At 30.0% G+C, this 24,227-nt stretch overlaps 1 protein-coding gene across 4 annotated transcripts in view; it reads left to right on the forward strand.

Annotated features, from left to right (window-relative positions):
* The window catches only part of LOC142329589 (uncharacterized), a 536,070-nt gene that overhangs the window by 229,611 nt on the left and 282,232 nt on the right, over positions 1-24,227 (forward strand). For all 4 annotated transcript variants that reach the window (XM_075374308.1, XM_075374323.1, XM_075374299.1 and 1 more), the window contains one exon: positions 1,215-1,280. The gene's annotated coding sequence lies outside the window, so the exon portion shown is untranslated. The remainder of the gene's footprint in view (positions 1-1,214; positions 1,281-24,227) is intronic.

The following is a 24,227-nucleotide window of genomic DNA, read 5'->3' on the forward strand; positions in this document are numbered from 1 at the left end:
GACCCGCCAATCAGGTCTTTTAGTTGGAATCCTAAATTACTATTTTATTCAGCCCAAAAGCTGGACGATTGTGCTTGGGAATATTGTGTGAAATGTTTTACGAGTACCAATATTGACAAGGAGCTTCTAGAAGAAAAAACTAAGACTCTACCGTTCCATCACAGAGGTTAAAAACATAAACATTTAAAAACAGAATTACTAGCTACCTATTTAGATTTTCTTAAAACGCCAATTACAATTAACCCACACTTCGATTTACAGTTTTCAGATTGAATACATTTTAAATTACTTGTAATATTTTTCCTGAAAATTAAATTTTAATTATATTAAAGTAATTCCAATTTTTTTCACGAACATGTAGGTAAGTGGTACTTAGTTATGTTTATGAATCTTTTAAACTATATACGATAAATAATTTTTTTAAGAAACCCAGCGTTAATTCTTTTTATTTCCAAATGATTTTATTTATTTTTTATCCGTTTGTAGACTTAGTTTTTCAAACCGCTTGAAAAAGTTTTGGCCCTTCATTTTGGAGAAAATGAAGTCTACTATCCAGTATTTTATTTCTTATGTACCTACAGTTACTCATGCAAATAAATATCAAAATATCGATTACTTTTTGTAATCAGAAATATTGTAGGAAGTAATAAAACTTTCAATTTGTGTAGTAAGAAGAATGAGGTGGCAGAGTTCTAGATTGTCCGATAGTACACTGTAAACTTTTGTTGGGGTTTTGACGTCATAGTAAATAAATACTATTCCCGAACATGAGAATAAAATGCATTAATTCAGTTCTAAATAACTATTGTTCATTCTTAAAGTTTCATGAATTATATTAAAAATTTCTGCATGCAGATAATAAGACTGTAATGCACGTAAAACAACATTTTATTCAACTTATAGTAGTTACATTGTATTATATTAATCCTTGTTTATAATATGTTGTGAGATTATTAGAAATAGTAATTATACTGAATTGTACTCATTTATAAATTATTTGAAAGAAAAATAAAATTACAGTATATTGCCTCGTTTTGTTTTTGATTGTTATGTTGACGATCATTCCAATTTATAACTAGCTGTAGACCACAAATTAATAACTGCAAAGTTCCTGTGAACGTACTTGCTCAAACAGCTAATTTTGTGATTTTACTTGTCATTGTCTGTAGAGATTTTCAAAACTGTTTTTAAGATTTTTTTTGTTCTTTCCTTAGGTAATCTTAAACGGAGGCCGAACGAATCCAATTAAAAAATTCAAGCTGGAATAAAGAATAACTCACGTAAGTTTTATAATTATATTTTACTTTATTGGATTTATACTAATGGTTCGCCACAAGATGTAGAATACACAGTACTGCAGTTCATCGTGTGGTACTAATACGGGATACTACTGGTTGAAAGTATATTCGGTTTGTATTAACCGAGTTCTGAAGAATGATAGATATTTATATTTTTGAAATGGGATTTGAATGTAGATATACTAATTTATGATCTTCTTCTTCTTTATGTCATAAACCTTTCAGATCGGTTTCATGATAGCCGTAAAACAACTTAGCCTCTTGCGTATTCTTTTCCTGTTATTAATTTGATATTTGATGTCAAGCCACTTTTTTTTTGCAGTGATAGGTGTCCCTGCAACACATTTTACTACTGTCCCAAGCTTGAAAGCGCGCTAGTATATAGATGTGACAGCAAATATTATAAATATTAAATACTATAATATTATATTCCGAATATATTATTCTATTGTATGCATACGTCTAAATATAAGGCTGGAAGAAAAAAACAATCTTGCAGAGAAAGATCACTTAGATCATGGGTATAATTTGGTTTTATAATTTTTTTTCTTCTAAATAACAATTAAAAAAAAATGATGTTTTAAAACTTGTGACTTATCGGTTACACGAATATCACCTATTGCTCACGCTCTCATTCACCATTACAGCCTGTTAAATTTTTAATTGTATCGATGCTGAAAATTTACGAATATACTCATGAATGTACTTTTACACGTAAGTAAAAATTGAGTTGTTCTATTACACCGTGTTATTTAAGCGCTGTAATCTGAATCTCATGTTATCTAAAGAAAATAAAGATTAAGGTTTTGTTACATTATTAACGAACATAAGTTCTAGACTTCCGTACAAGAATCCGTTTTACTTTCCGCAACCAGACACATGGCGTCTAGTAGAACTTATTATCGAATCATTTTAAACTTTCTTGTAATAGACCAAGTCAGAAGAAAATTATCATTATCGGTTTTATTCAACATTTAAAAATGTATTTATGAAGCAGTATTTTATACACACCCTACATTAGTTTTTTTTGTGCATTTTAATGTGGAACGGCGTCGTATATATTTAGACTTAAGCGATTTAGATTTTTTTAAAGAAAATATAATTTTCAATTATAACAATTATAGGTTTTTTATTGATGTTATTTTGCCAAAGAAAAAGAAAACTTTTTTTAAAATTATTGTTTATGGTTGCCATATTTGTTTTATAATTCTAGGTCGAGTAAATTTACCTGAAATTTATCTAACATATTATTACGACCTTCATAAAATTACATGTACTTTTATCGTTTATAATTTTATTCATTTGTAACGATAAGTGGCATTAGCGTAGTTATTACAGCGGCGCTGGCGCGCGCATGCACACACACACACACACACACACATCATACTGATGTGTTCATTTACTGTAACATGTACAAGTTCATTACAGAACATAAAAACATACGTATATTGGATGTAAAAAGTAAAATCATTTAATCATTTGTTTATTTCAAAAGAAGAATAAGACTGACATCTTTCGTGTCAGTTAATTACATTGTCAAGCGAGTCTGAGATATATATATATATATATATATATATATATATATAAATTTCGTTTTAGAAAGTGGGTTTAATTTAGTAACCGTCGCTCACAATAGAATAACGTTGGTACATAGTTGTTTATTTAGTGGGTGGGTGTTCAAGATATATATTAATAAAATTCGATTTGAATGTAGAATTAAGGTTATAAAATACCTAATCGTGTTTTACAGGACTTACACCAATATAATTCTAAAATGTATTCTTTTGTAATAAGATTTTTCACTTAATTTCATTCGTTTTTTTACGAAAAGTTAATAATTTTTTCTCTATATTAAAGGAAAGCTTTTGCCATTAGACAGCTGCCACCGTTATGTTTCCCACACAAGCTTAGAGCTTATGTAGTGTATTAATCATAAAAAAATTATCATTGCTCAAACTATCTCTGATGTCTCATCCAGTAATTTATAACTATAAGATATTGGAACGTAAATTAGTTTTGCCTGTCCTTTTTTTTATGACAAGAATATCAATTAAACATAAGAAACCTTTTAAGTATAAGAAATGCTTTATATTAGTGTTAAATTATTGTTGGTAAAGTTTCACACACATATTGGCACTTTTTCTAAATTATATTTTAGCGGTAATAATAAATATTTTTCAATTTTGTTCTTTAAAATATTGACGGGAGAAATAAATTATTAGCAGTAACAGCAGATCTAGATGACAACAACATACGTAGGTGTAATTATAGACCAAGTTCAAAATCTAAATCAAATTTGAAGAAAAATCAAATTGTTGTCAAGAAAGTTACGAGGTTGGTTCCAAGCTAGACCGCACTCAGTCTAATTATATTATTATTTTTTTTTAAATGTAGCATAGGAAAGAAATGGAGAAAAATTCGTCGATTGCCGTTTGATCGGTTACAAAATTGCCCCTTTTATCCTATATCCCTTTTGGTAAGGATTCAGATGTTTCACGGTGATATTATAAAAATCTTTCAAAAATTTAGTTTGCAATTGAAGAATTATCTCGGATAAATATTCCGCACGTAGAGTCAGTCGAAGTTTCAAATTGAGAACTCAATGATCATTTAAGAAAAGCAAGGTAAAAAAAATGGATTGGTTCAGCCTCGTTTTTAATACCAGCAATGGGGAATTTTATTCACTTTTACTCTTTGGTAATTTTCACCACCTTAGTTCTGTACCTTTATTGTAATGCACAAAATTTTGTAAAGTAACTCTTGAATTATTACAAATTATGTTAATGATTTGCAATAAAATAATTTTTACCAACAAAAGCTGTACTGACGATAAAGAAAAAATCTTCTATCCTTCCTACATCATCCGTCTAGTTTATAATCTATGAACTGGATCAATTACAATAAAAGTCTTTTTAAATCAAAATAATGGCTCAGTTTTTCTTCATGCAAAAACTAAGTTTAACTATAAAAAGGAAGTAATAAAACTACCATTCCAATTTCTGAAACTAAACTACTAAGCCGACTATGATCGTGTAGATGTACGTGTCTTTTAATCTGTTGTTTTAGTAGAGGTCTTATTAATGCGAAGCTGTAGGAGGCATACATTTAATGTCATTCTCAGTCACGTAAGCCTTTTTATTGTTCGCTACACTATAAACAAATCTGTGAACTGAAATCGTAAAACTGTAATTAGTATACAAGACGATTTCAGTGAACGGAAGAAATAATGGATAAATGATTTTATACAAAGTGGGTGCAAGAAGTAACAAGTTGCATCAAATAAATAATAGATATTGTATCTTTACGAAATAAATTTCTCGTGAATAAAGTTGGCTATGATGCCTGCTACTAAAGATTTCCTTAAGTTAACTCCCGATCAGCGTATTACATATCCGTTCGATCGTAAGTGTAGTCGATGAGACACATGTTTGTCAACACGACTGCCGGCAGTACTCCAGCTTCAGATCCTGTAGAAGTATTTTAAAAAGTTATTCTTGTACGATAAAAGTATGTAGTGTACATTTTTGTACAACAAATACATATAAAGAAATAATAAATGTAAAGAAAAGCCTAAAAGTAGAAGAAAGAAATTAGTGGATATAACCAAATATGTAATTTCAAAGATTGAAATCGTCATATAAAAATTCTTATTGTATAGATAAAACAAAATTTTCGATTTTATGAGGTACTTCCTTCACCTACTGATGGGGGACAAACTGTCATCTGAAAACTGCGGAATAAAATAAAATGTAAAACTGTTTTTAATGACATTATCATTCATTATCAAGTTGTAGAAATTTAACGTTTAAGTAAATATAAAAATATATATATATATATTGAGTTGGTACGACCGTGCGTAAATCTGTTTGCTTATACAGTTACTATTTTCTAGGTCATTTTGTTTTTGAGATAACTGAATTTTACAGTAGAGCTTCGCAAAATTCATGATGACAGACGTACATTTTTGACATCCGACTCTTTAACTGTTATATCCTACAAGCACTATCAATTGGCACTGTTAGATGCATTGCACGTTATAAGTCCTCTCTTCAGTCCAGTTTTAACAAAGACATCCTAGGACAACTTTTTTATTGAACACAATACTCGTATACATTTATAATGACTTTGAGTTAATTATTGTATCTGGGTTTTTCTCTGCCCTAAATTATGTCTTGTGTTTGTAACTAGCAACAGTTACTGAGTTAACAATACAATAAATGTTATGTTTTTTGTGTGTGCAATATTAAAAATTATTTTTGATCGATTAAAAGTGAAACGAAGTCCATTTATTTCAAGAAATCCGTGCTTTAGAAAGATGATGCAAGAAAAAATAACTTAATTTTTTAACAGTAAAAAAATTTACTTTTAGTTTTATTTTAATTTTTCAGAAGCGTGTTAAGTACATGGCTTCCTCTGTTCCCGGGTTTATTTTTGGGTAGTGTAGGCGATTTTGTGAAATTATTGTTCATTTTTACTTAAACGTTCAATTTTTTTTATGGAGTATACAACTTTTGTGAGCTGAAGAATTAAAAAAGTGAGCTGCATGGGGAAAATGTTTTCCCGAATGATTGACTAGAAGACTGACAATCTTTTCCATGTAGCGTGATTTATAATTATGTGATTTCATACTAGCCTTAAATCTTTTTTTCTCTGCAGGGTAGAAAGAATTTTCTTTTAAAATCCCAATAGATAATATGATATGGTTGTTTAATAAATTTTAAATTAAATTTTTTTTTCTTATAACGTAAGATTGATACGTTAACCTCAAGTGATTCAAATCACTCGTCATCCTCTCTACACATGCTGATTGTATGTTATTTATGTATATTACATTAATATAAGGTACATCTAATAACTCTTCCTGTGCTTGTGTGTGTGTGTGCGCGCGCGCGCGTGTGTCATACATAATATTTACTTTATTATGTAACACGTGCATACCCTTAGTTTCCTTTGCTGTAAATATTTGTGTCTGGCGTAAGGCTTTCTAGATGAGATTCATATTTATCTTTGCAAATATTTTTCTCCATGTCGTTTCCCCAGTTTTGTTAAATTTATTTTAACATTTGATAATAGTTTACCCTATATGAGCTGTTAGGAATCTGTTATGTTCAATTAAATAAAATTACTAAAATATTTTGATTTAATTTATTATTAAATAGACATTCTAGCGAAGTAAAGCTAATTAAAAATGTATTATTCGGGTAATAAAGCATGTAGTTGTATTAAGTGTAGTTGTTACGTGCAGAATTAGGAATTATTTAAAATATTTATAATTTAAAATTTATAGGATGAATAATATTATTAAGTAAGGCTGTTACTTGTGTTGGTTTTTTTTTACTTCATATTTACTGGAATGTATAATAGGCCTATTGTTATTTTTTGTAGGTGTTTAAAAAATAAGCGTTAGCTTTGAAAATGCATAATGTAAACGCATGGGCATGCGCAGTGCACGTCAACCATTAGCTTTTAATTCGAAATCTGATGTGAACTATTGGAATGTTTTCTAAAGCATTTTGCTTGTATATTTATTTTATTTAAAAAGTTTTATGTAAGAAAGAAAAAATTATGTTATTGCTGTTTTATTTATTTTACATTGTCTTGTCGTTATTTTATTGCTTTGTTTGTAGTTTATGCGTGAGAAATAATAGACAATAATTAGCCTATGTTATCTTGTATGAATGAGAGAACCAGTTGTCGAATGTATGGAGCAATATAACGCACAAGTTATAATATCAGTTTCAGATTTTATCAATCTTCAAAACAATGTCGACGTTGCTCGTCGAATGAATATTACTTGATGGTTTATCTCGATGACATAAAATGAAGATGAACGTTTTCTGTCTAGTAATAAAATAACTTGAAAAATAATTTTTAGTTGAATTTAATGACAACCTAAACTTTAAACGATTCTTTATAACACAGTTTCTTATAATCTTTTCAAGGACAGATGTCTGTATTTAACGATTTAACAGTATCAATGGATACTTTAAGGAATATTCTTTTCTTTACATTAAAGTTATTTTTAGTTTGGTGGCACTGTAATAATAACTTTGCATTCAAGTTAAACTTAATGTAGAATCCAAAGCGTTATATTTTCCGGTAAATCGTAGGAGAATTTTGTGTTTAATGATACGTTTTTTATTTTCGTCTTTTTTACGTTTTATTTGTTTTTAATGATATACATGAATCTGTAGCGAGTTTTATTTAAAAAATTTACATTAAATTAACTTGTTAATATTATGAACGTATATAACCGTTACAGATTTTTGTTAGACTATAAAGAACAGTTCATAATATTGCAAAATGTAGGACTATTTACAACACTAAAACTAACTAATCGTAAATATGTAATCACACGATTACAGGCCGACAGTTATAAGGTTTTCCTTTTTATTTTTTCCAAATCCTGTGTTATAGATTAGTAATTCCTGAATATTCTATTTTTCATTTTTTATTTAACGTCAACACTTAAAAGGTTGGAAAGCGAAAATTAAAAAACAAATCGTTGAAAGTTTAATTTTGCCGTAATTGTTAGTAATTTTATATTTGGAAGGAAGATTTTCTCAGTTTTCCATTTCACTCATAAAAAGAGACCCGTCATATTGTTAAGCTCCGTACACATATTAAAAACCGAGGTCGACGATCGGATTGGAAAATGGAGTCATTGTTACCGGTGTTTCGTCTTCAAAAAAAAAAGAAGAATATTAATTAGGATCTGTGCTGACGTAGGTTATAAATCTACCTGATTTGCATGATTGTTCATAAGAAAATAAGATTACAGTACAGTAAAAAATGGAAACAATTATTACTTATATTTTCAACACTTAACTAGTGAACGTCAACGAGAGTATATGGCGTTAAAGGGGTTGGATATGTATCCCGCACTTCAGTGCCAGTCCCTGGGCGACCGAAATTTTATCGATAGGGTTTCCTATGTTGGTTTGCTCTATATGCACGGACTTTTACGTGTAGCAGACCCTACTTTTTTAAGATAAATAAGTAAATTTTTTTAAGACTTGCTTGTGTAGAAATTTAAATAACCGCTACTGTGAGAAAATAATTTTAATATTATATAGGGAAATTATGGTTTTCGAAAATTTTCTCCACTTCCGAAGGGTCCTCTCATGCTGTCCTTTGTAAACTGCTATTATTCTTTCGTAGCATTTGAAAAATGATTATGATTTTTATATAAACTGTGTAACTGATCGTTTTCGTTTTTTACAAGATTATTCTCAAATTTTTAGGCTTTAAAGAAATCCCAATCATTCTGAAATTATATTCTTTCTCTTCATAAAAGTAACGTGTGTGCAAGAAAAAACTATTCTTAGATTTCGTTGTATGGATTATATCTTTTTTTTAGATGATTAGTATAATTCAGACTAATCTAATGCTCAAATATTTAATTTGCGATAATCCGCATGATCACTTTGTTACAGTTTTTCCCTAGAAACACAGCCACGCACAACTCATATATATGACTTATAAAAACATTAGTAATGATATATATTATGTTGTGTGAGAGGCATTTGGAGGAAAAAGATTGATTCTTTCTGAGGTATGAATAGCGATTGAATTTATCGTACAGTTTTGAGTAAAGTTTTGAATTAGTTTATACACTTTAGATTATTATATTCAAATAACCCGTTCTTTTTTAACATAATTTTCTTCTTTTTCGTAAATTTGTATTGTAACTTTGGTAAATGCATTAACTAAATGAATAGAAGTTTATAAGATGTACGTTTAAATTGTTAATCGTTTGGTAACCATCTTTCAACTTCTTAAACTAACACGTCTCATTTCCCTGACCGGCTTGATTAAAACTAATGTACATTATTATTTTCGAACTTAATAAGATACCTTAATTTTTCTGAAGGTTTTGTAAGCTATACTTTCATAAACGGTTAAACTAGCCGACGGGAAAACAAGAACGCTTCTAGATTAAATTAAAAAAAATCATGGGCCAAACATATCATATGTCGTGTAATGCCGCGTTAAATTAATATGTTGTGCTTATCTGATGTAGTGGGTGGAATATTCGCTCGTGTCAGTTCTGTTTATCTTTTCAGTTAATTATATGCAATTATATTGCAGAGAGCAGTATTCTGACCCCGGGGTTTATGGAACATTTTATAAAATAATTACTTAGATTGAGTTAAAGTTAGTTCAGTCGACTTTAATAGAAATATCATGTACGGTATAATCTGCTTGGTAGTAAAGGTGGGATTTACCGTCGAAATTACTCTTGACAAGTAAATGATGCTTGTTTGTTTAAAGTAGAATATTATAGCTTTATTTATGCTCGTCACTTATATTACGTAGTTTCTGGATTATCACTTTTGATTGGTGAAGAAAATAAAGATATCTACTGTAGAACATTTTTTCCCCTTGCAAAATATTTATTAATGTCTTTGTGTGTACTAAGTTAAATGCATTAAATTTAGTGTTTATAGGAATGATTTTTGTTTTCTCTTAAAAGTTGTTCGGATTGTTTCTTTTTTACACCTGTCATGGAGTATGTTCCTTGGTCGAAAGTGCATAATCAATTAAGTTCGCGTAACACTATTTAATTAAATTTATGTCTAATACTATTAATACTTATTCCCGTTTAATTAATCCTAAGAATTGCAAAATAGAAAATTTATTGTCGTACATTTTCATTGATTGTTTTGCTTCTGTGGGTTATGTAAGCGTCCATTCAGTCCTTTTACTTGTATTAACGTAGAATTTATTTATAAATCCTTTTTGAAGGTCGTCACTTAAGGTTTACGTTTTTTATTATATTGTTCAGTGAGTTTCTCTTTCGAAAATTGTGATTTCTTTTGTATTTCATTCGTTTTCGAAAAAAAAATCATAAATTGGTAAAAAATTAACTTACAAAAAATTTAATTAAAACTAGATAGTTTAATTGTTAAACAATCATTTGTTTATTATTTATTTTCTTTATGGTTATTAAAAGAACTGTTACAACTGGTCTTGTAAGATTACTGAACTCATCTGTGTCTTCATTAAAATCATATTTTTGTGATAAGCCTCAACCTTAAGCAGTATGCGGTTTGTTCTATAAATAATCGCATTGAAGGATGTCATGTAGTGTTGAATAAAATGAAAAGAATCATCGTTGTTCTTTTCATTTACTTCTATCTATTAATGTATTAGATAATGCGTGTTACGTCGCCAGTAACTTCTGGATGCGAATATCATTTTCGGTTCTTTATATTATTTATCTCCTTTTTGTGGGATCGTGTTTAACAGACAAACAACTTTTAGATAGATCTCTTTTGAATTAGCTTAATCCTTGGATCTTAGTTGTAGGACTAATGGATCTGAATTTTTGTTACAAGTGCACAGTTATTGTTTGGTTGTATTTCTTTTTATCTGTTACTATTTCTTGTGAATGTTTTGTTTCTGTTATTTCTCGCATTTTTTATTGTATATTTTTATGTTAAGGTTAGAAACGTCAATTTTGTGTGAAATTCAGAAAGTAATTTTTACGTGATAATGTTGTTTTTATTAGAGGTACAATAAACGGAAGTTTTTAACAAGCTTTTCTTAATGGTTACTTTGATTTTGAAAGTTCCAAAATAATAGATCATCTCAAATATCCAGTAATGTTATTTTTAATACTTGAACGTGACTTCATAAAATAGTGGGCCTCTGGTCTCTCGGTAGAAGGCGGTCGGCGAGAAAACCTACCGGGGAACATGGAACGAGTTTATTTGCATATTGTCATAAAACTCTTTCCTTTACTTTTCTTTTTCTTTTATTTTTAAAATAATATTTATGAATGGAGTGAGTAAAGCAATATACTTCTTGAATTCTACGTGGCAAAGCGTTGACACAACCAGTTTTAATTTTTACTAACAAAATAAAAAATAACTCTGACTATTAAAGTGGAGCTTATTAAAATAAATTACATTTTGAAAAATTCTTAAGTTATTAATTATAATTTAGTTACGTGACTAAATTTCTAATGAAATAGAAAGTACTTAATTTGTTCTCGCGTACCTAATATTTAATTTTTACAATGTATTATGAGAATTAAATGATATGTAATAACTTTATAAATTTTACTGTTATCGATTTCTCGTATATTAGAGGGTTTGAGTTTCGTTTTTCACATTTAGTCTCGTTCAGTCGAATAATACTGACATAGATAAAAAATGCTATAGATTAAAACTCTTCATCAAAAGATTTTCTCTAACCCGAGGAAGAGTTCGCTCCGTGCTTCGACAGCATTATATTCCAATTTTCTAGAATTCATCGTAATGAACACTTCACGCCACTGTTATCACAACATCAGAGCTTTGAATCATTTTAATTTTTCATTCAAATGAGACGTCTTATTGTCTCGACAACTCTACTATTTTTTGCTCTCATATGACCTACTGAATTGGTAGTGAGTTATTCACATATTTTAAAAATTTGTTATAAGTAAGTATCTCCTCCGTTAAATGTTGTGTGCAATTAGGGGTGCTCAACTATTTGGATATCTAGTTGTGCGTTTATAATAAAACATGTAGACATTTTTAATACCAGACGTTATTTTGCTGTTCTTAGGAATAGTGTTTTTGATACTTTTAAGAACATTGTGGTTATCAGTTCCTTCAGTACATATGTATTTAAAAACTTATTAATGTATTAATGGAAACAGATTTTCCCAAGACATTGTTTTTTAACAGACTCGCTTACAATTTAGTGGGTTTAATTATTGTGATTATTCATAACACATGTAATTATTATACTCATAGCTCATGGGGTCAAATTATTCATAAATCATGTAATTTGTTGATGATAAACCAAACAGAAACAAAAATAAAAATAAATGATTCTATACCGTTAATTTCCAAACAGTTTAGATATGACCTCTCTCTCTTTTTCCTGTTTAGCCTCCGGTAACTACCGTTCAGATAATACTTCAGAGGATGATATGTATGAGTGTAAATGAAGTAGTTTAGATATGACCTGACTATGATCAAACGCCAATTTCCTCCGAATGTGCCTTACCACTTCCATACCGTTTTTCTCTTTGATAAGTATGATTTGTTTTGTTGAGTGCAATTTCGTTGAATTTGGTCCGGGTTGTAATCCGCGCTGTTTATTTAGTTTTTGATGAGAAACGAAAACGAAAATGCTGTATTGATTCTTAAGTTTTGGAGAGCCCGCAAGTAAGAAGGGGAATTCTATCCAATTTTTTCTCGATTGAATGTTAATGCTGAGAAATTTACCAAACACTTATGGACGTATTTTCTGAAATCTGATAACAAACGAAAACAACTGCAACCAAAACCTGAAAAGAGAAAATCTAAATTACAAAAAAAAATTTTCTTCCAGAAAGACACTTGTATTAACCATAAAGGTTTTATTGACTGCTTTTTATATTGAACATTAAAAAATAAAATAATTTAAACGGTAAACATCATTGATTGCTTGTAACATTTTATCTAATTTATAAAAAAAATACCAGAAGTAACAGTTACAAACTAGTTGGCACTCGAGGCAGATTTTAAGTTTCATCAATACAAAATAAATTCCAAGAATATTTTGAAAATAGTGGATATTATGTTGGCAGCTTGAAGTGTGAGGAGAGGTAATAGACTCAGTTTTATAGTCTGTCAAATACTGTACATTATTTTAATATATTGATTGTTAAATATTACGTCATAACTTATAATGTTTTACATTTTTTAGTTTTAGTCTAGTTAATTTATTTAAATATTTATGACGTATTTTGCCACATTGATTTCAATACAAATTTGAATGTATAATAAATTCTGATAAGATTAAAATAAAATACGATAATAAATTTCCGTTAATAAAATAAATAAATGTTACTTGTGTTAAAAAAATACGATATTAGTTAATCTTAATAAGCAATAAACATTGGAAAATAAAAATAAACTGATAAAATTACTAATAACAAAACAAATTAAAAAATCAAAAACAATCGGACAAATTATAGTAAGACATGTTTCACCACCTCCGTGAATTCTGCAATCGCACATATAAATTGTTGATTCAGATGTGGTTTATTGTTGTTGTTCATCGAGTTGTTTATTATCATTATTTTATTTAATTCTTAATAATTGTAATTCTCTTACAATTTTAAATAGAAACAACAGATAATAAAGCGAACCAAATATTAGATTAAAAACTACTTTTATAAAAGTGTTTTAAATTCCTATGCCCTATGGTTTATATTTTAAATAACAGGTATGAAGACATTAAATTTGCTGTACTTATGAACTTAGGAGTGTAAGACAACACAAAAACTTTCAGATATTTCGTGTTGTTTTTACAGTAGAAGTAGGTACGTTGGAACCGTAGAACAACTAACTAATTACCGTACGTGTGATTGTCATGTAGGACAGCAGGTAAAAAATAAGGTGAAGGAATTTGCTGATAATTGTTACTGTTTTTGTGATGCAGCTGCGGGGCTTATTCGGAAGATCTTGTACCTGTTAAATAAATTCATTTCTTTTTGTCGTAATATTTCCGATTCCTTTTGTTTGCTAGGTTAAATTAACTTTGGCTTGGTCCGCTTTTGAAAATTTCAGAATTCTTTTCTGAAATATCACAAAAAAATATTATGTGTTACTTCATTTTACTGCATATTTTGTGTTCTTGTTTGAAGTAATGAACTGCTGTTGTCAATCAAATTTTGGAGAGAGCCAAATCACATTCTTTGCATTCCACCTTTGTAGGGCAAGGAAGTCAAAGATGCTGCAGATGTAATGCTGTGTATATTGATGTGAATTGTTTTTTGTTTTTCACAATCCTTCTGATGTATATCTCCTGGTGTTTCAGTTTCAGAATATTTCAAATTGCTTCTTTAAGTGCTGAAATTTTAAAAAAGCCAAATTGATAAGAATAGAATTTTTCAATGTGTATACATTGTAAAAAATTTTAATAGTAGGTAAGACTGTTTGAAAACTGGTCATACTCCCTCCCACGCGATCTTGTTTTATGGTTGAACAAATTCCACTTGAAGATTTAAATCTCCATTAATTATTGTTTTTTTTGTTTTTTTTTTGGCTGCTTGTCCACAAACATCTTTCCTTCAGTCTTACGATTATAAGATCTCAATCCATTTCACCGTGCCTTGCAACTATTACCTGAACGTGATTCAAATAAAAACACGCTTGTTACGGTACATTTTTTAATGCATTTTCATTATATAATGAAAATATTGTTTAATGAAACTAAACTTAAGTGAAATCCTTCATTTTTTTCTCAAAGAAAATTAAATATTAATACCTGGCCATTGCATTTTGGCCAATGCAATGTTACAGGTAACATTGGATTTTATCACATTCGGCGTGCTGCAAATTAAACAGGCATTCATGTTCCGGTAGTAATAAAAGTAATTCGTCAGTTTTACCTTTCCACTTTATTCAGATAAATAATTAAAATATAATTCGTCGTAATTACAATGGACAAAGCTCATTGATCATAAATTACTTATTACCCGTGAAAGTCTCAGTTCTAGTGTTTCAGTTGTGGCGTAAATACCCGAAGCTTTAAAAAAATAATTTCGAGTGGCAGATATAATTTCCATCAGGAGTGCAGTATCGTTGGGTGGTTATGAACTAGCAACTTTGTTTGTTCTTCCAGGTTAAATAGCATGACATTTTAATGGTTTTTCACGCGTGGTGAAAATTAAAATTGTCTCTTCAAAGTATAACTAAATAGTTTCATTTGAGATAATGTGATGAAAAGGCACAGAAATCGTGGAAGTTGGCCTTTACTATTATTATTATTTTATAATCGTTAGAAGTATTCTGCGAAATCGAATTTTAAGAATAACAACTCAGCTCTTTCGATTAGTTAAATAATAGCCGACCTATTTGGCTTGTGTATACTTTACAACCATTCGTTTTTTTACTTCCAACGTGACATCTAGTAGTAAGTACATTTGAGTCAAACTTTTAGATAATTTTTGTATATTTTATTCTATACTGTCATGTTTAACGTTTAACCGAACATGTATATCAATAAATATTTTAATATATGTATATGAAATGATTTTATGTTTTCCAACCCATAAAATATTCCGAAAGTCACCTGGGCATTACCAGAATGCATTTAGTTTGGCATCATAGGTAGTTGCAGACGTTCAAAATGTACACTGCTTGTGCTAGACTATTGTCTTCAGGTCAAATTATAGTCACAATTAGAATTCTGTAACAAATGCTAGCTGATAAATTATACCAAGGAACCTGTGGTATTAAAATTTTCTTTCAATCTATCGTCCTTGCTTGCATGCAGGTCTACATTCTGCGTTATAGTTAGTTACTTCAGCATTGAAGTAATTGTATCTACTTCTAGGTCTGTTTATTCATATCCTATTAAGCAAGGAGCCATCCTTCGTTGCAAGTAATTTTCGGTGTAGAATTGGTATCCGTTAATAATGTTACTCTATCTCAAATTCAAGTAATTTTTATGAAAGGATAGAACAATAAAACTGTTACTAGTTTTTTATCAGTTTGCAGTGCTCGTATTCGTATCAGGAAGAGACAATATTTCGTTTTAAATTTTATTGGCCTTGCGACTGTTTTGGTGACTTATAGATAAATCTCTAGAAACTCATGTAAAAGGGAAGAATATTGTAAAAAAATTGTTTTTTGGTCGTTTTTTGTTTATGCAATATCTTCTTTTAATTTTTTTTATAAGTCGCTGATGTGTTTTAATTACAAAGCTGAGGCGTTACAGAAGTCTATTTTGCTAATTAATAGATCTCACAATTTTTTTGGCCTGCTACTTACTGATTACATAAAATCCTGCAGATATTCATTAGTACAAATATTTGGTGTCACGGAAGTATGTAGTTTTTCTATCGATTTATATTTAAGGTTACCGACTTTGAAATTATTATTTATGAAATTATTTAAATAAATAATTATTAACATTTATTCCGTAGTTAAAATATAAAAAAATCATTTTTGCATAATTATTTTGTAAATATAATTATTAAAGTAAAAATGTGATAAATATTGGCGGCTAAAACAAGGTGAGTTGCCGCTAAGCAAGGACGTTTATTTAATTTATGAATTTATTTATATTATTACACATAAATAACATATTTGGCGTTATTCCAACTTAAGTCAAATTAGATTTCTAGAGAAAACTTAAAAGATTTAATGAACATATTTTTTTATTTTAAATAATAATAGGTTTTAGTGTAGAAATATTAATGATGTTTGAATAAACTGGTAAATTGTTTACCAAATAAAACCAGACAAGTTCTTTTACTTTGTGTCAATTTTACTGTAAAATATATCTTTATGTTGTGTGGATTAACATTATTGTATATCAAAAGGATTTACTACAAAGTTGTGTAATAAAAAACTTGAGAAATTTTTTTTTAATTTGATTCTTACATAACCGTTAAATATTTAACAATATCGAAAATGGGTTAAATTTGTTATGCCAAATTTTGAAATGAAAGTTCTAAATGATATTTATCATTCACGATCGATAATATGCAGGTGTAAACTCGAATAAACCATGCGTAAGGTATTACATCACAGCAAAAGAGCGTGTTCTTAAAGAGTTTATATAAAGGATTTTGAAGATACATTTTTGTATCTTTGTATTTGTAGAAGGGGTTTGAATGGACTGTGGGGCCGAAAATAAGTGCATGCAGCTAGGATCTGCTAATTCAGGCATACGATCCCTGCAAAGAGAACGTAATCGGCTTATGAAAACGATTGAAAAATTAATACGCAATTGGAGAAAAATGACGTGAAAGTACAGAATTCTAAAAAAAAAGTAATAGGTAATGTGAATAATTAAAGTGAAATGGTTGTTGAGTTAATATATTACAAAAAACAAAACTATTGTAACAGTGGACTAATGGTAACGCAACAGTGGTAATGTAACTAATGGTAACAGTGGGATTACGGCTTAACCGTGTGTTATTTGTACTGCGGCTACATTGATTATACCAAAACGTGTATCTAATTTAATTCAAATGTAATCTATTTTTAACAATGTCCTGTTGAGTTCTATGAAACCAAAAAGTGAAGTAGGGATGCTACCATTTAAGTATTGACAAATAATGATGGCTAAAGAGCTTATGTGTGCTGTAATCCTCGATATTTATACATGTACACCTACGTAACTCGCGCATAATTTTTTCCGGAATGATGGTTCCAAAAATAGCCTCACGTACTACATGGATGTTTAATGTTTCACATTGATGGTAACGTAATCATTAAACTTAATTTATTAATTAACTTTTTCATTAATCCAGTCTTGTGTTCGACAGCAAACCTTTATCGAGTGAAATAAAATTATTTAGATAAAAAAACAAAAACAAAAATTGTCTCTGAGTAATTACCGGTATTTTAAAATCAAAAAACATCTTTATCTACGACGAGGCGACAGATTTATCATTATACGTATATTTATCTTTATTATACATAGTTTATTTGCATTTCGTATAAAGACAATTTTATCGATCATCATGCAATTATTTTACGATTAGTTTTAATTGTGAAAACGATCGTTCAGTACGTGAAAGTGTCGTTTACATTAGAAATATAATGATTGATAAAAAGAGATTCCGTTCATTCACTGTTGAATAAATTTGTGTGTTATTGCTCAGTCAAAGGAGCATGGAAATCATGAAACCTTTATGCAGTAGAGTCCTGCATTCGTAAATGGCGAATGAAACAAAAACGAACAACTCGTAGCCGATAAAAACTACAAAGCTTTCGGCGGAAAAATGCGAAATAGCTGGAAGTAGACACCGATGACTAACAAAATGCCATCAACAATTGAAAATGTTCGGTGGAAAGGGTCTTTAGATACGATTTGCCGGTTACGATAAACTCGGTGATGCTGATAATACTTTCGGACGGGAAAAAATTACCCTCCTATATAATTTTTATAAAGAAAACATCTATCGAAAAAAAAATTGCACCTACTATTGTCATATGAGAACAAGAAAAGGGACTGACGGATAATGGATTTTTTCTAGATTGGATAAAATGCGTCGTTCCATAGTTATAATAGACAGTTTTAGGGATGACATGATCGACGGTGTAAAGCAAAAATTGATTTGCCAAAAGTTTGATCAGGGTATTATTATTCATGGAGGAGTGACATCTATTCTTCAACCTCTAGATCATTCGTTCTCAATGTTGGCGATAACGCCCTCTTGTGGGTTCTGGAGGCTTTCAAGGGAGGGGGGGGGAGAAGACCCACAGAAAATTGGGATCGTTCAGGTGGTCTAGGAAGGCGATGACTGATAAAATTATGTTTTCCTGATATTTGAAACTAAAATTCCTACTACACTAGTACAAAAAAATTAAAGGGATACCTATATTTTACGATATAAAATGATTGTATTCAAACTACTTCAACTTTGAAACTAAGAGGTTTAGAGAGACGAATAAGAAAAGAAAATAAAGCTTTAATACTCTTCTTTTTAACAGTATACTAAAGATAACCAAAATTGTCAAATTAAAAAAAAATCAGTGAGAAGAAAAGTTTTAAAAATTTGAAAAACTATTCGTGTTTGATCGAGCGCATAGGGGAAACAAATTTTTTTCAGTAAAGTGCATGCATTAAAATCTTTTAAACGCTTAAGATTTTAGCTTTAATTCCTTTTTTTATATCTACGGTATTTCTGAACCGAAATATTCCGCTTTAAAGATAAAAGGCCACGATTGTCTTTAATGCTGCATATCTCCCGATCTAAGCAACGTATTGATACAAATAGATATGGAAATTAGAGGGTTTTGATTTAGCTGATCTAGCGTTAATGACAAATAGTGAGGTCTGTAATGTAGCGTTGCCGTTTTTTGCTTTTGTTCATTTTGTGCGAAGGTATTGAAATCTTTAAAGATCGATACTGCAGCATGTATCACTCGATTTCAGCTTAACCCAAGATCATGTTACATTCTCAATCGTTAAAGAGATTTTGTATATCTCGGAACAAAATCCAAATTCTGCAACGCTACATTAAAGACCTCACAATTTGTCATTAAAGTTGGATCAAAACCATTTAATTTCCATATTTGTATATATAAGTTTAACAGTTTTTTCTAGAGAATTTTTGATTGTCAATGTGGGCAAAAATGTTTGAGAATCAATTCTCTAAACCTCTTAAAACCAAACTCTTTGTAAAATAGATGACTATCAGATAGACGAGACTAGTACATCAGCTAGTAAAATTAAGACACAGTCTTTGATACAAATTTGTGCGTGGTTTATTGCGTCTTGGTCAGAAATATCGGATGATTTGATTTTAAAATCGTTCTTATTGTACGAAGGTAATTCCAATTATACGATGTCGGATACTCGGGAACTGATGACAGTTATTAAGGTAAATACCTACGTAATTTCTACTCTTTAATTAATTATCTCTTATATAAAAGAGAATGTCGTGACTGATTCACTGAGTCATAATCAACGTACAACCAAAACTATTACAGGTAGAGACTTGACATTTTCAGGGTACCTTCGTATCTTTAAGTAGGCGTGCATTAAGAAAGGATTTTGCGAAATTTTGATTTTGCGGGGTTCAGATCGATAAAAACCAAATTTCGTGTTAACGCACTATCTGTTGGACGTAAAAGCAAACATACACTATACTAAATATTTTACGATTCCATTGCAGTGTTTCCGATATGTGTGTCAGCTATAGACTAAAAAAACTACTGGACCGATTTACTCGCGGGTAAGAAGGAAGAAAGGGAAAAATCGGAAAAGGGAAATAAGGAAAATCGAAAAAGGTAAAAGGGAAGAAGGAGAAAGTGGAAAAAAGAAAAAAAGGGGAAAACGGTAAAAGGAAATGGAGAAGGAAAAGAGAAAAAAAGAGGAAGGGAATTAAACAAATTTAATTAAAATTAAAAATAAATGTTAAATAAAATAATATTAAATTAAATTAAAATAAATAATTAAATTAAAATGGAATTAAAAAATTCAGAATACGTAAAGCAAATAACTGAAGATGTCAGATGCAAAAAAACTGGTTGTGATTAAAAACGTAGGTAAAGCATGGAAATTAAGTAATTCGTTACATCTGTCAAATAAGTAAAATTAATACATCTTGTGCGCGCGCAGAGCGACAGAATGAGTGTGTGAGTGCTCCAGAAGAATGCCGTTAAATTTTAAAGCTGTATTTCTCTGTTTAAAATAATGAAAAACGTTTAAACATGTGTTCGGAAGAGGCTTTGTTTTTAAATTAGGAATAACAAAGAATTTTACCATATTTTCTGCTTAGCGGCAAAATGAATCTATGCCGAAATTCATCGAAAACCGGTGAAGAAGGGGAAAGGGAAAAATCGAAAAGGTAAAAGGGAAGAAGGAGAAAATGGTAAAAAGAAAAATGGTAAATGGAAAGGGAAATGGGGGAAGAGGAAGGGGAAAGGGAAGTAAGGGAAAGAGAAACTGGAGAAGGAAAGGGAAACGGGAGAAAACGGGAAGGGAGGGCGAAGCGAGCCATGACCCTCTGATCATGACGGGTAGCGCAAGTAACCATAGAGCACGGACGAAGCCGCGATGGGGATGCTAGATTTGGGATTGTAATAAATTTTTTGTTTATCTTAAATTGTTGATATTAAAAAAGCATTGCGAGTGAAGCTATATCTATACTGTGGGCGAAGTCGCGACGGGGTACGCTATTTTACAGTATAAATTAATTTGCTGACATGACGGTAACAAATTCTGTTAAATTTTCAATCTTGTTTGGTTATTTTGTTAATAAAATCCAAATATGTAAAAAAAGATTTTTTACTTTTTTTTTCCAAAACCTGGATGTGCGTGTTTCATAGGCGTATACGTATTTGCTTTTAATTTCGTGTTCGAAATGTGATTCGGTTTAATAATATTTATGTTAATCAGTCTTAAAGAATTTATTGCGAATCACATGCATAATATTAGTTAGAATTTAAATACGGTTATGGTACTGACAGTGATGTATACCTAATGTTTTTTATCGTGTGTGCGGTATTACAATAAAAAAAGTTGAGGTTTTTTTTTATAAATTAATTATTAGTGAAAGAAAATCTAACATATGTATTAAAGGCGTCATCTTAGATGGATAAAATATTTCTTTTAGGTGTGTGTATTATATTATTCATACATATTAATAAATACTAAATTAATCGGACTGAAAAATTGCCAAAAATAACCTAGGATTTTGTTAAAAAATGATTAGGTTTTATTATTTTATTACTGTTAAAACATGTCCTTCAGACGTCTATGCTCGTCTATTTAGTTTTAATCCTGCCTTAAAAAATAACAAAATAACATTTCAAAAATAAATGTAACGGAAAAATAAACTGCCCGAGAAATTGAATAAATTAATTAAATATATGTCTGGGATAGAGAGCGAATGCGGCATCACTAGCAGTTTTGTTAGTGTAATATAGTGGTGTTAGTAAAAAGAAAATGTTCCCCATTTACATCCACTCTGACATCCATTTGTACGTCCATGGTATCCTTCCAACTTTATATTTATGTTTAAAATCAACTACATCGATCACTAACTCCAACCTGTCAATTATCCTAAGCTTACAAATAATTCTACTGTTATTATCGCTCCCTCAATGAACGTTGTTACTATTACGAGGTTTGCCGTATAAAAACACGGCGTGACAATTTTTAAAATTATATATATTGAGTATTTGCTACTTCATCAGTCGGCCGTAAATCCATCTCACTGGTGCAGTCTCACAAAAAAAACGGATGGGATATAAACTTTATTCTTACATTTTGGCAGGTAATTGCGCATTAAAAACAGTCTCTTGTGTATGAAGTACTTTTTGAACTGTTCAAAAGATTTATTAATGACATTTTGTTTTGTATGTTTTCATTTCTTGCCCTTACTGCTAATTTTAAGTATGTCTATTACTTCTACTCGGCGTAATATTTTACTTATGTTTAAACTACCTTCATGTTTAATAAATTAAATCCTGGTGAACTTTACAAAGTTTCTAGGGAGGGGAAGTACTTTTCCAAACTAAATAATATTTCATTATATATTTTATTCTTTATCAGTATTGAAGTTTTTTTTCCATATGATCACACGTTTTATAAAATAACCCATTATTAAAAAAAAAGGCATGTCGGCTGGGTTTCATACGAAGTTTTGATTTATTTAGTAGAAAAGATAATTAAGTCAGCATTTCTCTTACAACTAAGTGACTATTATTTATATTTACAAATTATCTATTTGACCGATTCTGCTGGATCTTATATACTTTCACTTATAGATTCATGTGCGGTAACCGATGTTCCAATAAAATGTTATGTAACATTTTTGGGTTTAAAGCTTTGAATCTGTAGTAAATTAATTATCAGTGTAAAAGAGCTTTGGCTGACAGAACTAAAAGCTATAAATTTTTCAGTGTTTTAAGAGTATTTTAATAGATATTTTCATCTATTACTTTAACCTAGTATACAAATTAATTTGATTAATGCGTTAGTTAATGCAGTGATTGATGCATCACTTCACAGCATCCTTTTCAGAAAAAAAACTATATAAATTAGTTATAATGTATTCATTTTACTTCTTGAAAAATGTTTATTGCTAAAATAGAACTTATTCCAGTTTCTGAATTGCTTTGATGTATAATAGATTTTTAGAAAACAACCAGAAACGAAATAACAGTTTAGTTTCCTGTACGGTAAGTTCATATTTTTATTCTCATAAATATGACTGTCTGCGAGACAATAAAAAGTAACATTTTAGAACGAATTTAGGAAGCCCATCTTTGAGTGCAGAATAAATATGTATGGGCTCATACATAAAGTGGCACATTATTCATGTACAGTTTCTACAGACTAATGTACCATAGATCGACACTATTATTATTATTCTTGTATAAACTCTTCAAGAATGACGTGTTGTTCTTGTAGTAGGTATTCTCTTGATTAGTGTTTGGAAGGATCTGTTTCTAAAAAGTCTAAAAATTGTTGAATAAAACGAAAAAAATTCATATCTTATTGAAAACGTAGGAAACTCATGTTTCCAAAACTTATTTATTGATAATAAGTTACAATTCCTGTTTGTTTGTTTTGCAACATTATATTAGCTATTTCAGTAAATGACGTTTCTATTCTCCCTCAATGAATCATAAGACCTTGCCGCTGGTGAGGGGGCTAGAGTGCTCAGTGATACAGAATAGCTGGACCGAAGGTACAACCATATCGGAGAGATATCTGTTTAGAGCCAGACTAAGGAATGATTTCTGAAAGAGGGCAGCAGCTCTTTCAGTAGTTGTTAAGACCGTAGGTCAGGACGACTTAAATGGCCATATCAACATCACTCAATCCTCTGAGTACAGCGCAGGTGAAAGCAATGGAAAACTACAGCTGCTTTTTTTCCAAGAAAATGTAGCTCTGCATTTTCATGTAATAATGATTGAGGCGACTTCCTTGGTAAAATATTCCGGAGGTAAACTAGTCCCCCGTTCGGATCTCCGGGTGGGGACAACTAAGGAAGGGGTCACCAGAAAATTAAAAAATAACATTCTACGAGTCGGAGTGTGGAATGTTAGAAATTCAAAAAAGGTTGGTAGGTTAGAAAATTTAAGAGGGAAATGGATAGGATATGTGTAGATGTAGTAGGAATTAGCGAAGTTCAGTGGGAAGAGGAAAACGACGTTTGGTCCGGCGATTATAGAATTATTAACTCAGCTTTAAATAATGGGCAGGCAGTAGTACGTTTCGTAATGAACAAGAAGATAGGGAAGAGAGTAGAGTATTTCAAAATGCATAGCGACAGAATCATTTTAATAAGGATAAAATCGAAACCTAAACCGACAACGATTGTTAATGTCTATATGCCTACAAGCGTCCATAATGATGATGAGGTAGAGTGTGTATAGAAGAAATTGCTTCGTCAATTTCTTCTTCGTATACACTTTATTGACACACACATAAAAGGAGATGAAAATTTAATAATAGTTGGAGATT

The sequence above is a fragment of the Lycorma delicatula genome, chromosome 1 (genome assembly GCF_047948215.1).
Source record: "Lycorma delicatula isolate Av1 chromosome 1, ASM4794821v1, whole genome shotgun sequence".
Lineage (NCBI taxonomy): Eukaryota > Metazoa > Arthropoda > Insecta > Hemiptera > Fulgoridae > Lycorma > Lycorma delicatula.